The 14,796-nt window shown below is 34.9% G+C and overlaps 1 long non-coding RNA gene across 1 annotated transcript; it reads right to left on the reverse strand.

Annotated features, from left to right (window-relative positions):
- Window positions 1–1,248: 1,248 nt before the first annotated feature.
- Window positions 1,249–10,306, reverse strand: LOC145239952 (uncharacterized). Its single transcript, XR_013862436.1, has 2 exons — window positions 10,184–10,306; window positions 1,249–1,645 (listed from the first exon to the last, which is right to left on the reverse strand). It is a non-coding gene; the product is annotated as an uncharacterized LOC145239952 (long non-coding RNA).
- Window positions 10,307–14,796: the final 4,490 nt, after the last annotated feature.

Genomic DNA, 14,796 nt, shown 5'->3' on the forward strand with positions numbered 1-14,796 from the left:
AGCTGCATACTGCCTTTGGATGACCGATGATAGCTTCTAAAGACTTTTCATCATCGACGTAAACAAGTCACAATATTGGGAAGGAGGACGCCTCATCAATTTACCTAAGTCTTCATCTAAGTTAATTGGATTCCCCCAAAGAATCAAAAGTGCTTTCCAACACTTTTATGGGATTTTCAACTAAAATATTTAACTTATCAATTAAACCTTGCACTATCATTATCCCATCTGTGACTGTATACTGATCTTTCAGGAATGTGTAAAAAGTTTTCATCCAATGACCTGAAAAAGCTTATCTATAACACTTAAAACCTTAACTCTAAATATGCTACTGCATTCCCAAAGGCAGCTTCTAAATCTTTGCACAAAAATGTAGTATTCCTAAAAGTCCTTAAAACGATTAAAAGTCTTCTCTATGTGTAAAGTAAACCAAAGCTAAATGAAAAATTATATAAATTCTATTACCTCTATATCTAGGAACTACCTTAGTTGAAATTATACTTTCTAAGAAATCCTTAAACTCTTTTATTAAATCTAAAGTATTATATCTAAGAAAAGACATTTTCATAATTATCTGATGCACTATACAAACCTTGTTACTAAGGACTAACTCACTAACACTAGCATCCTCAAAATGCTTCAATCGCAGACATATCTCCTTTGAAATTTCTTCCAAAGGATGTATGTTGCAATTGAGCTCTATTAATTGCTTTCCCCATTGCAATTCCAATATTTCGACAGAACGGTGATTGACGACCGTTCTGTCTGTCAAACACGAGCCAATTTTTTCAATTATTTTTTTTTTTTTTTGGTTACTACTTGCAGGTTCACTAAAAATTTTAGAGTGCACCTGAGCCAATTTACTAATACAGTTATTTATGTGACTTGCATAGTCCTTTGCATAACCACCAGATACACTCTGGACGGCTATGACATGGGTTGACTCAGCGTTGTTATCATGACATTATTAATATGTTCGCCATCCTTTGTGGTGGCATCAAAAATCAGAGTAGACGCAGCAGAGTTAAGGATTTTATCCACAGTCATTCATAGTCTGCAATAAAACCTAACTCTGCTGGCAGCTTGAACACTGTAGCTTTGGAAAATTTTTTAAACTTTAACACTGAAAAACTTGCAAATAGATTCTACCAATTGTGGCAAATTTTTAGTTGCCACATTACGCATTTTGCAAATGCAAAATAGTTTTCTCAAAATATATTTTGAACTTTTTTTTTGGCGGCTGTTTTTTTTACAAATTATCTGCATTGATGCATCACAAGTGTTGGGACAGGTTGTTGTTGTGCTGGTGGTGGTGCTGCTGCTTGTGGTACTGCTGGTGATGGTGCTGCTGCTTGGGGTACTGCTGGTGGTGCTGATTTCTAGCATAAATTCATTATTCTCCAGATTTCGTTTTGAATAAAAATTTCTTGTAGTTTTTCAATTTCTTTGCAGCATTGGATACAGTAGGAAATGGAACTACAGGAAAACGATTTGCTACATTTTTTTCGGTGGCCGACTCCGAAATTTTCATCGTCGAAATATGTTGCATCAACATATAAAAAATATGACCAGTCAAGACTGGCACATTGCCTTCAACTCTTTCAAAATTGTGTAAAATTGTGGCCAAAAATGTAGGTTGTTGAAACTGAAAATAATAGAAAAAGAATTATTTTCAAAATTGAATCTAAATTTTTTAGAATAGAAAAAAATTTCTGAAAATGAAAGATTTTCAATAATCCCAAAAAGCAAATGCTAAAAGTGAATTTTAGTTATGAAAATTATTAATTTTTATTCAATTCTACTGAAAAATATTTTAGTTATGAAAATTAATAATTTTTATTCAATTCTACTGAAAAATATTTTAGTTATGAAAATTAATAATTTTTATTCAATTCTACTGAAAAATATTTTAGTTATGAAAATTAATAATTTTTATTCAATTCTATTGAAAAATATTTTAGTTATGAAAATTATTAATTTTTATTTAATTCTATTGAAAAATATTTTAGTTATGAAAATTATTAATTTTTATTTAATTCTACTGAAAAATATTTTAGTTATGAAAATTATTAATTTTTATTCAATTCTACTGAAAAATATTTTAGTTATGAAAATTAATAATTTTTATTCAATTCTATTGAAAAATATTTTAGTTATGAAAATTATTAATTTTTATTTAATTCTACTGAAAAATATTTTAGTTATGAAAATTATTAATTTTTATTTAATTCTACTGAAAAATATTTTAGTTATGAAAATTATTAATTTTTATTTAATTCTACTGAAAAATATTTTAGTTATGAAAATTATTAATTTTTATTCAATTCTACTGAAAAATATTTTAGTTATGAAAATTATTAATTTTTAATTAATTTTACTGAAAACTATTTCTTGTTTAAAAATTGGGTATAAAACGTTTCAGCAATGAAATTTAGATAAAGTTTTGACATTATAATTTCTTTCAGTATTATTATTACTTCCAATTCATGATTTTAAAATGGTACTTCTACACTTTATCGCCGAAACTGGAGACGCCATTTTATTGCACGCATCTGTCGTGGAAATTCAAGAGAGAAATCAGTATTTGAAACTATGACGTAGGCATGAAATAAATAACAAAATTCAAAGTTGCTTTAATTAAAATAAAATTTTTCATCAAAATTATTTATTAGTAGCAAAACAAAAACAAAAAAAGACTATTTTATAGAAATCCAATGTTGCTTTCATTACAAAATTGGGGTTTTGTATTCGAAATAGATTCGAAAACACAAAAAAAAACACATATATAACAAATGTTATCAAAGGCAAGACAAGTTATTTTTCTACCTAACTCGATATGTTTTTACTTAATGTAACATGTTTATTCAGCTTGAAAAACTTACAGTGTTTGCTGATGTATTGGGAAATTAAAAATGGCGTCCGACTCTCTCTTTCACACGATAAGTTTGGGAAAAAGAGTTAAAAAATAAAAACAAGACAAAATACTGTTAGAAAGTTGCCCAATATATGTTACTGTGACATCGGCTGACATATAATATATTCGGTGAGCTTTTAACAATATTTTGTCTAGTTTTTTTTATTTTTAACTTCTTTTCCCAAATTTATCGTGTCAAAGAGAGGGTCGGGCGCCATTTTAAACTTTCTAATACCTCGGTAAACACTGTATGTTTTTCGAGCTGAATAAACATGTTACATTAAAAAAACACTAAAAACATATCCAGTTAGGATAGGGACTGCCAAAATTCACCACAGAATTACCCCCCCATATGTAAAACGATGTAACTTTATTATAAATTAATATTATCAATATAACATTTGTATCATTTAAAAGAAGGCAAAATAAACTAGTAATAATTTTTAAAAATTTTTTAATTCTACGAAAATAATGAAATTGCGAGACAAAAATCGTGTTTACATAATTGGCCCTTTAAAATAACATTCCCATGTAGTAAGCATTTCGAACGTGAAAACATACTCGTGTTTAATAAATCTAGCAAAAATCAACTAATGGTCAAATTTTCGTGAAATTGTCTATACTTATCCACCATTTTAGAATGAAATTACATATAAAATTCAATTTCCATAAAATATATGAGGGAAATTATATTTTTAATGCGTATCCCATATCCATATTTTTTTTTTTAATTTGAACAAAATATATTGAAATCTATCGAAATTTCTATTTATTTTATTTATTTTTTTACAAAGGCATCACCACTTATCAAGGGCAAGAGGCCACTGGAGGATAAGGGTTAAAAAATGTACAGTAGTCAATTGGACAATATAGTAATCGTTAATAATGGAAATTCGGTAAATTGTTAATTATATGGAATGGTTCATCAAAAACTTGTTTACATTAGACTTGAAGACAACCATATTGTAGTCAGTTGGAAAGCAAGAAAATGGAAGATAATTCCACAGGCGTGCAGTTCTAAGAAAGAAGCTTTATTCATGGAATCTACGTTTAGGTTTAGGCACAGATAAAGAGTGGGGGAAATTAGTGTTTTCTGCTAGACTGGTGTTTCTTGTGAAAGTCTGGCGAGGGGGGACTATAGATTGGAGCTCAGCCGAGCACTTGCCATGAAAATAACGAAAAAGCAGAGAAAAACTCGCAACATCTCTTCTATGAGAAAGAGGTTGCAGGGAAGAGAAAAGGACATCCTCTATGAGGCTACGAACTCTATCAAGGAAGGATAAGTCCTTTCTAGCAGCTCCTGCCCAGATGTGGCAACAGTACTCCATCTTTGAACATACCTGGCTCTTATATAGATAGAGAATTGCATCAGCAGTGAGATATCTACTGGATCGATAGAAGGATTCCACTATTTTTCCAGCGGCCTTGCCAACGGATTTAATGTATGTGTTCCATTAAAGATCAGGAGTAACGGTCAAGCCCAGAAGCTTGTCAAAACATGAGGCCTCCCCAAGACGAGAGCCATTCATTTCAACTGATGCCAGATGGGGATCAGAGCGTGGATGATATAAAGATAAAAGTTGATTTTAGATGCATTAAAAGTAACAAGCCACCTCTTTCCCCATTGTATCACTTGCTCAAGATCAGAGGAGAGAGAAACATAAGAGTTCAAATAAGTAAAACATATTTATTTTTAAAAAAATTAAATACACATATTGAACAAAAATTTATCTTGAAGTTGCAATTAAAAAATTGATATAAATTTAATATTATTATGTTTTTTAAATAGCGTTTTTTCGAATTAATATATACTATTTTAGGGTTTTAAATGCTTTTAGGGCACAACCTAAGAAAATAAATAATTCCATACAAGCTTCTGAAATGACGAACGCAACAACTTTATAAAAGGTTACACAGAAAAGGTTTATTAAGGAGAATGTGATATGTTCCTTGTCAAAAGCTAGACTCCGGCTACCTGGTGTTATCGCAGTAGTTATTCCCAGTGGAATCATCGATACCGATAGAAATAACAGCGAGGTGGAGAGAGAGAAGTAAAGAGGTCCATTCCGTTTGGCGTCTCTCTCAGTAAGGACGAGTTCTTATTCCTCAAACCGGATGCTGGCCGAATTCCTTGGGGGATAGGAAGGATCAATGCGCCGTACCCCTGATTGGTCAGTATGTGGCCAAATAGCACAGGGGAGAGGCATTGATTCGTTAAAAGAAAAAAGTTCCATTTGTTTCTGCTACATAACCCCCTGCTTAGGCTGAAAGCCGACAGAGAAAAAGGTAGCATAACAAATGGCGAAAAATAAAAATGTGTTTTTATTGTATTTATTTTTTATGAGAAAGAAAAAAATGTTCTTACTTTTCTGTGAAAAGTTGGAAAATATTTGAAACTTTTTGTAATACAATATTCTTTTCTTTTTTTTTTTTTTTGAAAGAATGGAAAACAAGGCAAAAATATTTTCTTAACAGAAATACAAAGCTTTACACAGTCTCTTCAGCCAATGTACCCGTCGACCATTACGTCTAGTGGTGACATGATTGTCTTCATTTGGAGCATTTACTTCAGGTGTATGCATGTTTTGATGCTGTTTGAAAATAGGGGGAATGTGTGGCTCGTGTGTTTTGTGTCAAGAAAGGCCTCTTTTACTCTATCGATAGAAACAGTTTCTCTTTTACCACTTATATCTAAAGTAAAAAGTTTATCGGTACGTGAAAGCACACGATAGGGGCCAGTATAAGGTGAAGTAAGGGGGGCTTTCACGGCGTCCTTTCTAAGAAAAACATGAGTCCAAGATGAAATGTCCTTTGGGGCTGAAAATCTGATGGTCTGTTCCCTAGTGTGCATTGGGGGGAGGTTACTAAAATAAGCTCGCAGTCTGTTGACATACAGAGCTGAATCGTTTGTTGTTAACTCTATCGGGCTCAACATTTGACCTGGCAACGATAGAGGTACTCCATATACAAGTTCGGCTGAAGAGTATTCCAAGTCCTCTTTGATAGCAGCACGACAGCCAAGAAGGACAACTGGTACATATTCGCTCCATCGCTGTTGGTCATGGTAAGTACATAATGCTGCTTTCAATTGACGATGAAAGCGTTCAATCATCCCGTTAGAAGCAGAGTGATAGCTTGTGGTGTGAATACGTTGGATCCCTAGCATCCTGGAGAGTTCCTGGAAGAGGTGGGATTCAAACTGTATGCCACGATCAGTAGTGATGGTGGTGGGAACTCCGTAACGTGATATCCAGCTTGATATAAGGGCTCGCGCTACAGACTCAGACAAAATGTCTGTGAGGGGAATGGCTTCAGACCACCGTGTGAAACGGTCTATACAGGTCAGGAGATAAGTAAATCCTTGACTGACCGGCCAAGGTCCAACCAGGTCGATGTGCACATGGTTAAACCGAGCATCTGGAGTGCTGAATGTTCCTAGGGGTGCACGGATATGCTTGTACACCTTTGACTTTTGGCAGGATACACAGGAACGTGTCCAGGCAGTGATATCACGCCTCATATTTGGCCAGAAAAATTTAGCTGTAATCAGCTTCACTGTGGCTCTGCATCCAGGGTGTGCCAAATTGTGTAGGGTGTCAAAAACAACTCTACGATGAGTCATTGGAATGAATGGTCGAGGTGAATCCGTTAAAGTGTCACAAATGATCTGCATGTCCGAGGTAGGCACGGGCAGGTATGGGGATTTGCAAGTTGCAAATTCAGGTGACGATGGATCCAACATGTCCAGACTTGGCTGGTCTAAGGCCATCTGCTGCAAGTCGATATCCGATGGTGAGGCCAGAGAATTAATGGGAAGGTGGGACAAAGCGTCTGCCGCAGCATTTTGCTCACCTGAAATATGTCGGATATCGCTGGTGAATTGCGAAACAAAATCCAAGTGGCACATTTCGCGGGGAGATAATCAGTTGAATTGCCAAGAAAAAGAAACTTCGTAAACATTAATTAATTTTTAAAAGATTAAAACGATTAAAATTCCATTGTCTCTATTTACCAAACAAAATATGGAAGCAGGTAGTTACCAAAATAAACCCTCGTAAAACCGTATTTGATATTTAATATACAAATGTTTATAATATTATTAATCATTAAACTGTGTAAATCTTAAAATCTAACAAAATTATAGCAAAGATTAATTATTAATTGCAGTTTTAAGAAGATAGACAAAGGTTTTAAAAATCATTAAGTCGCTTCTGCTTTTCGTATAGTTAACACAATTCTGACGTCACGGAATCATGCATATTTTTTTTTTCACATTCATTTGGCAACGCATATAGAAAAGTAACTTATGTTGCTTTTGTTGCGGACCAGGATATAATACCCTAGCTCGCCACAAGAAAATAATGAAACGAATGGAATTGAAGGAAACAAAGACTCAATTGATGGATAAGATAAACGTCGTTTATTTGTTGTTGAAAGAATGAACATTTTAGTTATAACATGTGTTCATGTCCGCGCGTGTGTAACTAATGTTCGTTGCGGGACTGGTGTTGTAGAAAGAATAGGAAATGTGAGTTCATCTCAAGTTCGGGTCACTATCGCTTGTTCGTGCGTGGGAAGAGAAGTGAGTGTTGTAGTGGAAATGAGAATGATAGTCCAGCGTGTAGACAAAAGCAAAGAATGGAGAGTTGACGTCAGTTAGTAGTCAGCTACGCGAAGGTGTTCTCAGGGACCAGTAGTAGATAGAGAAAGAGTGTGAATGTGTACATACGTGTGTGTGCGTGGGCGCATATGTTTGTGTGCACGTATGTATGCGACTAGTAATATAGCTTGAAATGTGAATGTGTTTTGTGTGAGACTTGAAAAGGCTCGCGCCATACTCCGCTTCCTAGGGGAAAAAAATATATATGCAGTGTATATATTTATGTATATATATTTTTTTTTTGTGAGTAATGTTTTCGGCAATTGATTTTTCGTCCTGTTTTGTTTTGCTGTTGGTGTGGTTGTTTGAAAAACGTCAAAAGGAACGGAATGTCAAAAACGGAGTGTGTTCATAAAAAAAAGTATATACTTACGCGTGGAAAATGCGTTTACTCTTTTTTAGGCTGACATTTGTTTGCTTGGTTTTTTGTTGTGTGCTGACATGTGCAAAGAGTTGCTTGGACAGAGAAGTGAATTGTTCGCTTGGCAGGAAAATTTTTGTTTCGTGTTGACGGTGTGTGTGCCCAGTTGACGCTATCTTCGCAAGTGAGTCTGCAGTAATGTGTGCATCTTTTGAACTGGCGCTAGGTGCACATTCGTTCTTGTTGAACGATGAGTTTGGTTGCCGGCTGTCAACGAAACTTCCAAGTTGTGAGTTTATCAACGTGCGTGGTGCATCTCAACTCGTATTGTTGATTCAACTTCTTCCTATGTGTTGATAGGGATGTCCTGTTTCTTTGTTGTTACGTCTGCTGTGCGGGAGGGAATTGCATAGGCCTATGTGGTTTTGCTCCTCGCGTTTGTTGCAGGGTAATGTCAGGAAACCGTGAAAATGTTTGTCGAGCTCAAATTCTTTTTTTTTTTAAATTTGCTATGAAGTCGACAGCTCCGTGTTCGTTTTTTGCGTAGTCTGACGAGGGGTTTCGTCATTGTAGTTCGTTGAGGTCCTTGTCGGTTGTTGAAAAGTTCGTTTTTTTCTTTATCGAATAAAACGCGTGTCTCGCTCAAAACAATTAATTTCAAAAAAGGTAGGGTCGCCATGCTTGTTCGTTTTCGCGTCAGTCGGGCGCCACTTTGTTGTGGACCTGTGGCACAGGAGGAAATGCGTGATCCTCGCACGTTCGTGTGTCACCAATTTGTTGAAGTGGTGAAAAATAGGGAAAAATGAATTGTCTCGAGGAAGAAATGAACGACGTGTTAAATTGAATTAAACAAACAGGAATTTCTTTCATGAAGAAACAAATGAAAGAAAAGGGTACCACACGTGCTTAGTTTTACGTACGTCTCTCGCTGTTAATTAGTGAAGAGGAAGGTCTAAAGTTTGGCATGCGTCTCTCGTTAGCTGGTGAGAAAGAGTCCATATTTTGCCGTGCGTCTCTCGTTGTTAGCTGGTTTATTGTTGTAGAGAGAGAGTCTGTGTGTGTATGAGTGCTTCGTTCAAAATCATCCATTTCATTTAAATAAAGGGGTCACCAAATTTGTTGCAGACCAGGATATAATACCCTAGCTCGCCACAAGAAAATAATGAAACGAATGGAATTGAAGGAAACAAAGACTCAATTGATGGATAAGATAAACGTCGTTTATTTGTTGTTGAAAGAATGAACATTTTAGTTATAACATGTGTTCATGTCCGCGCGTGTGTAACTAATGTTCGTTGCGGGACTGGTGTTGTAGAAAGAATAGGAAATGTGAGTTCATCTCAAGTTCGGGTCACTATCGCTTGTTCGTGCGTGGGAAGAGAAGTGAGTGTTGTAGTGGAAATGAGAATGATAGTCCAGCGTGTAGACAAAAGCAAAGAATGGAGAGTTGACGTCAGTTAGTAGTCAGCTACGCGAAGGTGTTCTCAGGGACCAGTAGTAGATAGAGAGAGAAAGAGTGTGAATGTGTACATACGTGTGTGTGCGTGTGCGCGTATGTATGTGACAAGTAATATAGCTTGAAATGTGAATGTGTTTTGTGTGAGACTTGAAAAGGCTCGCGCACCTTTGATAACATTTATTTGTTATATATTTGTTTGTTTGACAACTTTTTCGAATCTATGTGTACAGTAATACAAACCCCAAAATGGTTTTATTAAAATTATATTTTCCTACGCAAACTTTTCAATAAATGTTTTTAGATTTATATTTTGAGAAATTTGTATACAGTAAATGTTTTGGTTTTCAAATGGCGCTTTTCGCCCAGTTTAGACAATTATGTCCTTTTCATTTTCTAACCTTCCATGAAAAAAATTTCCCGTTTTCATTAATTAAATCGAAACATTTCCAATTAAACAATTATGAATATATGTTCTCTTTCACTTTCTTTATTTACTTTTTTTTTTTTTTTTTTCATAGTTCTTTCCGGAAGTAATTAATCTCTAGTTTAATTTTTTTGTTATTTATTTCTAACTTCGGTCATAGTTTAAAATATTTGGATTTCCACGACAGGTGCATGAAATAAAATGGCGTCTCCAGTTTCGGCGATAAAGTGTAGAAATACCTTAAAAATTAATAGTTCATTTTTACTCAATAAAGAGTTTTAAAAAGCAACAAAAATCTAAACTACAACTTTCTCATCAGTTAAAGAAAGAAATAATCACGTGTGATAAAAAAGAAATGAACTTACCATTTTGGCAGAAGTATTCTTTAAAAACGAGGAAGCCAAAAGGAGCCAAAGGATAAAATAGACAAAAACGAAACACTTGCGTCGTCGTCGTCGTTGTCGTCGTGACCAGGACTCAAAATATATCAAATGAAAATATTGATATATATAAAACTTGTATTAACTGTAAGACGAAAAGCAAAGAATGAAATACAAAACACAGAAGTGCGTGTGCGTGAACCGTCGTGACTTGTGCGTTAAAAAAGGGCAATTTGGGTTGTCTTCCCTTTGACTTTCTGACATGTGTCTTATCTCCCCTTTGTATTTCTGACATGTTTGCTGTCAACAACAAAGTTGGTCAATATGAGTCACCGTACCCGAAAAATGATCACATTTCACTCATCAGTTTTTGCCGTTTAAACACAAACCACCCGACCAATTTTTCGTTTTTTATTCTCTTAAAGAAGTACATGAGTTTTTGATTTAATATATTTTATTTCTTCTTTATGCAATGAATTTTTTTTTAATATTAAAAAAAAGAACATTGAATGTAATAGAAAAAATTGACGTAAGTGTCCGATATTTACTGGACAATATAACCAAAATATAAGATTTCACTTTAAAAAATCCACGTGGTTTAAAAAAAGGGGTTAAACTTTGAACTTTACAGTTAAATTTGCAAATAACTATTCTTTTTTTTTTTTAATTAGATTATTTTATTTATTGATCTTTTATCTTCAATTTGTGATATATAAACCTTAGGTGAGAAAATTAATTATTTTCATTTTAATAGACATTTCACAATGTGAGGCTAAATTTTTAAAAAAGTTTGTCTAGAATATTATATGCAGTTTATTGGAAAGAGCATAAAATTTCACATTGGACCTGAAAATATCGTAACAATTGAACCAATAGAAAAATTTGGATAGATTTTTAAATTAAAAAAAACTGAAAAAAATTTACCTCGTAGTATTAAATTCATTTCATTACGTAGAAAAAATGTCTACATGAGCGCGCGCATGCACTTTGTAAACACTTTTTTTTTTAAATAAAAAATATTTCTATTATTTTTTTTTTTTTAACTTTAATAGTTTATTTTTGGAAGTATATTCCATAAAGAAAAAGAGAAATGACGAGTTTTGTATAATGTATTCGCAGTTTCGTGTTAAGGGTGTCAAAAATTCCCCCAAAATTCTGACACACCTATAGGTACACCTTCACAATTTATTGTAAAATGACGACTTTTATAAATTTTCGACTATGGTAAATAGGAAAATTGCATTCACATTTTGCACAGACAAGTAGTTTTCAAAATATAAATATATTAAGCACTGTAATTCACTAACCGTTTTTTTTTTTTTAATTTTCTATCTTTGAAGATTGAATTGCGGGGTATGGGGCAGCCAAACCAGCTGCCAACACTGCGCTGCTTTTTATTGAAACCAACCGAGAGCTCTTTTTAGTATTCTCGTTGTTCCCTTAAGTGCAATTTTCTGGATCTCTTTTACACAGGTTCTTCTTCATAAGCCCTGTGGCACCTATAATAACTGGTATGATTTATATTTCTCTAAGATTCCAGTTTCTTTTCATATCATACATGAGACCTTGGTATTTGGTCTGTTTCTCTCTTTCAGCTCTGTTCAGACCTCCATCATTAGGGACACTCACTTCAACCAAGGTTGCCACTCTCTCTCTGACTTATTCCATATAACTATGTCAGGTTTCACAGCAGCATTTTCAAGGTAGGTGGCTGTAGGGATTACATGGTCGTAATGTATGGTATATAAGTCATTTCCAACTGTTCTTTCAAGTTGATGTTCCCCGGATTGGCTGCCACCCATCATGTTTGTATGCACGCGTGATAAACAAATCCACTTTCTGAGACTGACACAGCCTCTTCCCCCCAACTTTTTTAAAAATAGTATTTGCAGGTGGGTTGCTGACAAGGAAAAGCAATTAAATTTGGGGCAAATATTTTTGCCTCTGCTAAGTGAGGTGTTTATTCCGAAGGCCATTCTTAACATGCAGAGGTTGGGGCTGCTTATACCGAAAGCCATTCATAACATGGAGGGGGGGTGAAGGCCTCTTCTGAAACCCTTTCTTAGCATTGGGAGGGTAGAGATGTCTATTCTGAAAGCTGTTTTTAACATGGAGATTTGGGGATGTTTATTCTGAAAGCCATTCTTAACATCGGGAGGTTATGGGTGTGTTTATACCGAAAGCCGTTCTTAACATGGGGAGGTTGAGGTGTTTATTCTGAAAGCTGTTCTTTATACGAAATTACTCAAGGAAGTGAAAAGTCGTAATTGTTTTGTTTTACATGCATTCACAGTACTAATTTCTTGGTTGTGTAAAAATGGATTTGTTTCTGCTAGGTGGCAGTGTCGGTTGCAGAAAAGTAAATTTGTTTATCGTGCGTGCATACAAACATGGACGCCATTGAATTACAGTGCATGTCTGTTTACATTATTTACATTACACTTGAGCTTTTGCATGTTAGTGCAGTTGGGGAAGCAGTATCCCAGAAGGTAATTCCAAAGTCTAGAAATTCTGGAAAAGAAACTATTAGAATAGAAAACTTTCGTACATCTAGGAATTTCTACTGTGTAGGGGTGGAACTTTGCTGTTTGTCGGATTTCTCGGGGGGTATTTACGTCAGGACTTATCACATTGCTGACTCCTTTTTGAACCTTGTCCAATAGCGAGAGACTAGTAACAGATGCACCAGCTCAAATTTGACAACAATGCTCCATACATGGGCGAATGGTGACCTTACAGGATACTTTTAGGCGTAAGTAAGTTTCTAGCATGTTAGAGAGAGCCCACCTTCTCCGATGTATCTGTTTCAGCTCATGTTCTCTGAACGTTAAGCCGAGGAGTTTCAACGAAGCTGTTGGTGAACCTAATGTAAAAAATATTTTTAAAAAAAACAGAAAGAAACAGTTGGAAAAAATAAATAATTAAAAATAATAAAAGTTATGAATTTATAGGTTTAGTTTTTTTTTTTTTTGTCGTTTTTTTTTTTTTTAATGACATCCATTTGCTCAATATAATCCACTGGCTTCCATCATTCACCGGGTGTCACTGAGTGAGAGAGATGGAAAAACAGTATTTAAATTGCAGGAGTACCAGTTAATGTATATAATTAGATGTATAAAAAGAAAACAAATAAGGAAATATTAATCATTGAACCCCGACTGATAGATTATTGGTCAACAACTAAAGAAAGAAAGAAAGTTTATACATGTGTTTGTGTATGGTTTAGTCTTAGCAAAGAAGCTAAACACTTAAATAAACGAGGTGGAAGATTCGTACATTGTTGTCATATGTTGGAAATTAAGTGTCTAATAACTGAAATTGATGTTGTGCAAAAGAATGTATGTTCTAGCAATGCAATATTGTAATGTTTTGTAGCGTTCGTTTAAATGATATAATTCCGGAATAAGAGAATTGGCTGATGATCAATCAAAGACAGCAGTTTTCTCGAGGGAGCCTTTATTTTTTTTATTCTACTACAGGAAAGTTTATGGTGTATCTGTGTATCGATTAGCCAGTTATGGGCGGCGTAGGAGTAGTGTTATAGAGAGAGGAGAGGTGCGAATGAACTCGAAATCCGGGCCATCAAAAATGGAACCTGGAATTGGATGACCTGGTCCTATGACGCAAGTCGGTTTATGGGTCAGACCGTTGAATGGAGCAAAGTTCGAATGAACTTAAACCCTGACCGACAAAAATGAAACCCGGGAATAAGATGACGTAATTCGTCCGCAAGTAAGAGGGTCAGAATGTGGGTTGATGACGTAAATTGGTTAACGGATTACGATGTCGAAAATTCATAAAAGTCAAATGATAAACAAAAGAAGAGGTCAGTCAGAGAGTGACAGCAGAGAGAGGAGGACAGACGACGCTCAAGTGCCTGTCACGATCGCAACCACACCCTCTCCACCTACACTATCTCCCCCACCACCTCCACCGCCGTATTATGTGTATATGAATGTTTATTAAATAAACTAAGTTGTTTTATAACAAAGCGTCTCGTTATTCATTGATAAATGAACAGCGGTCATTCCATTCACTAGACGACTTACAACAAACATATATGCATAAATGTCAAACGAACTATCTCTCTATCTATTGAGATATTCAAAAATCTCGGATAGTTAAAATACGGGCTTGATGCTCATAAAATAGAATGGACCCTGGCTAGATGAAACACTAAGACTCTTCATAAGACAAACAACAACAAAACAGAATAGACGTCACCGCCATACCATCCAGTATATAACAGTAGAATCTGTGGAACGTGGAGATTTCCTTCCAATGTTTATTGGTAGCGGTGGTAGGATTAAATATTTAGAGAGAAAAATAAGTACCGCTTCCTCTAAAAATGTTGTGATTGTTATGGTGTTGCTCCTAGGATTTAATGTAGTATTTTATTATAACGATTGAATGTGTCTAAAATAGTGTTCGAAAGTTACATAAGATAGTGGCTAATAGAATTTAATGTAGTATCAGCACTCCCGAGGAGACGCACTCTGACCCGCAAAACGTAACTGTTTAACCTCTTTGGTATTTCCCCGGTAAGGGCGCCTCAGGCAATTAGTAATAAACTAACCACCACAATCAACACGGACCAA

This window comes from Euprymna scolopes, chromosome 19, assembly GCF_053919585.1.
Source record: "Euprymna scolopes isolate OS-2025 chromosome 19, ASM5391958v1, whole genome shotgun sequence".
NCBI lineage: Eukaryota > Metazoa > Mollusca > Cephalopoda > Sepiida > Sepiolidae > Euprymna > Euprymna scolopes.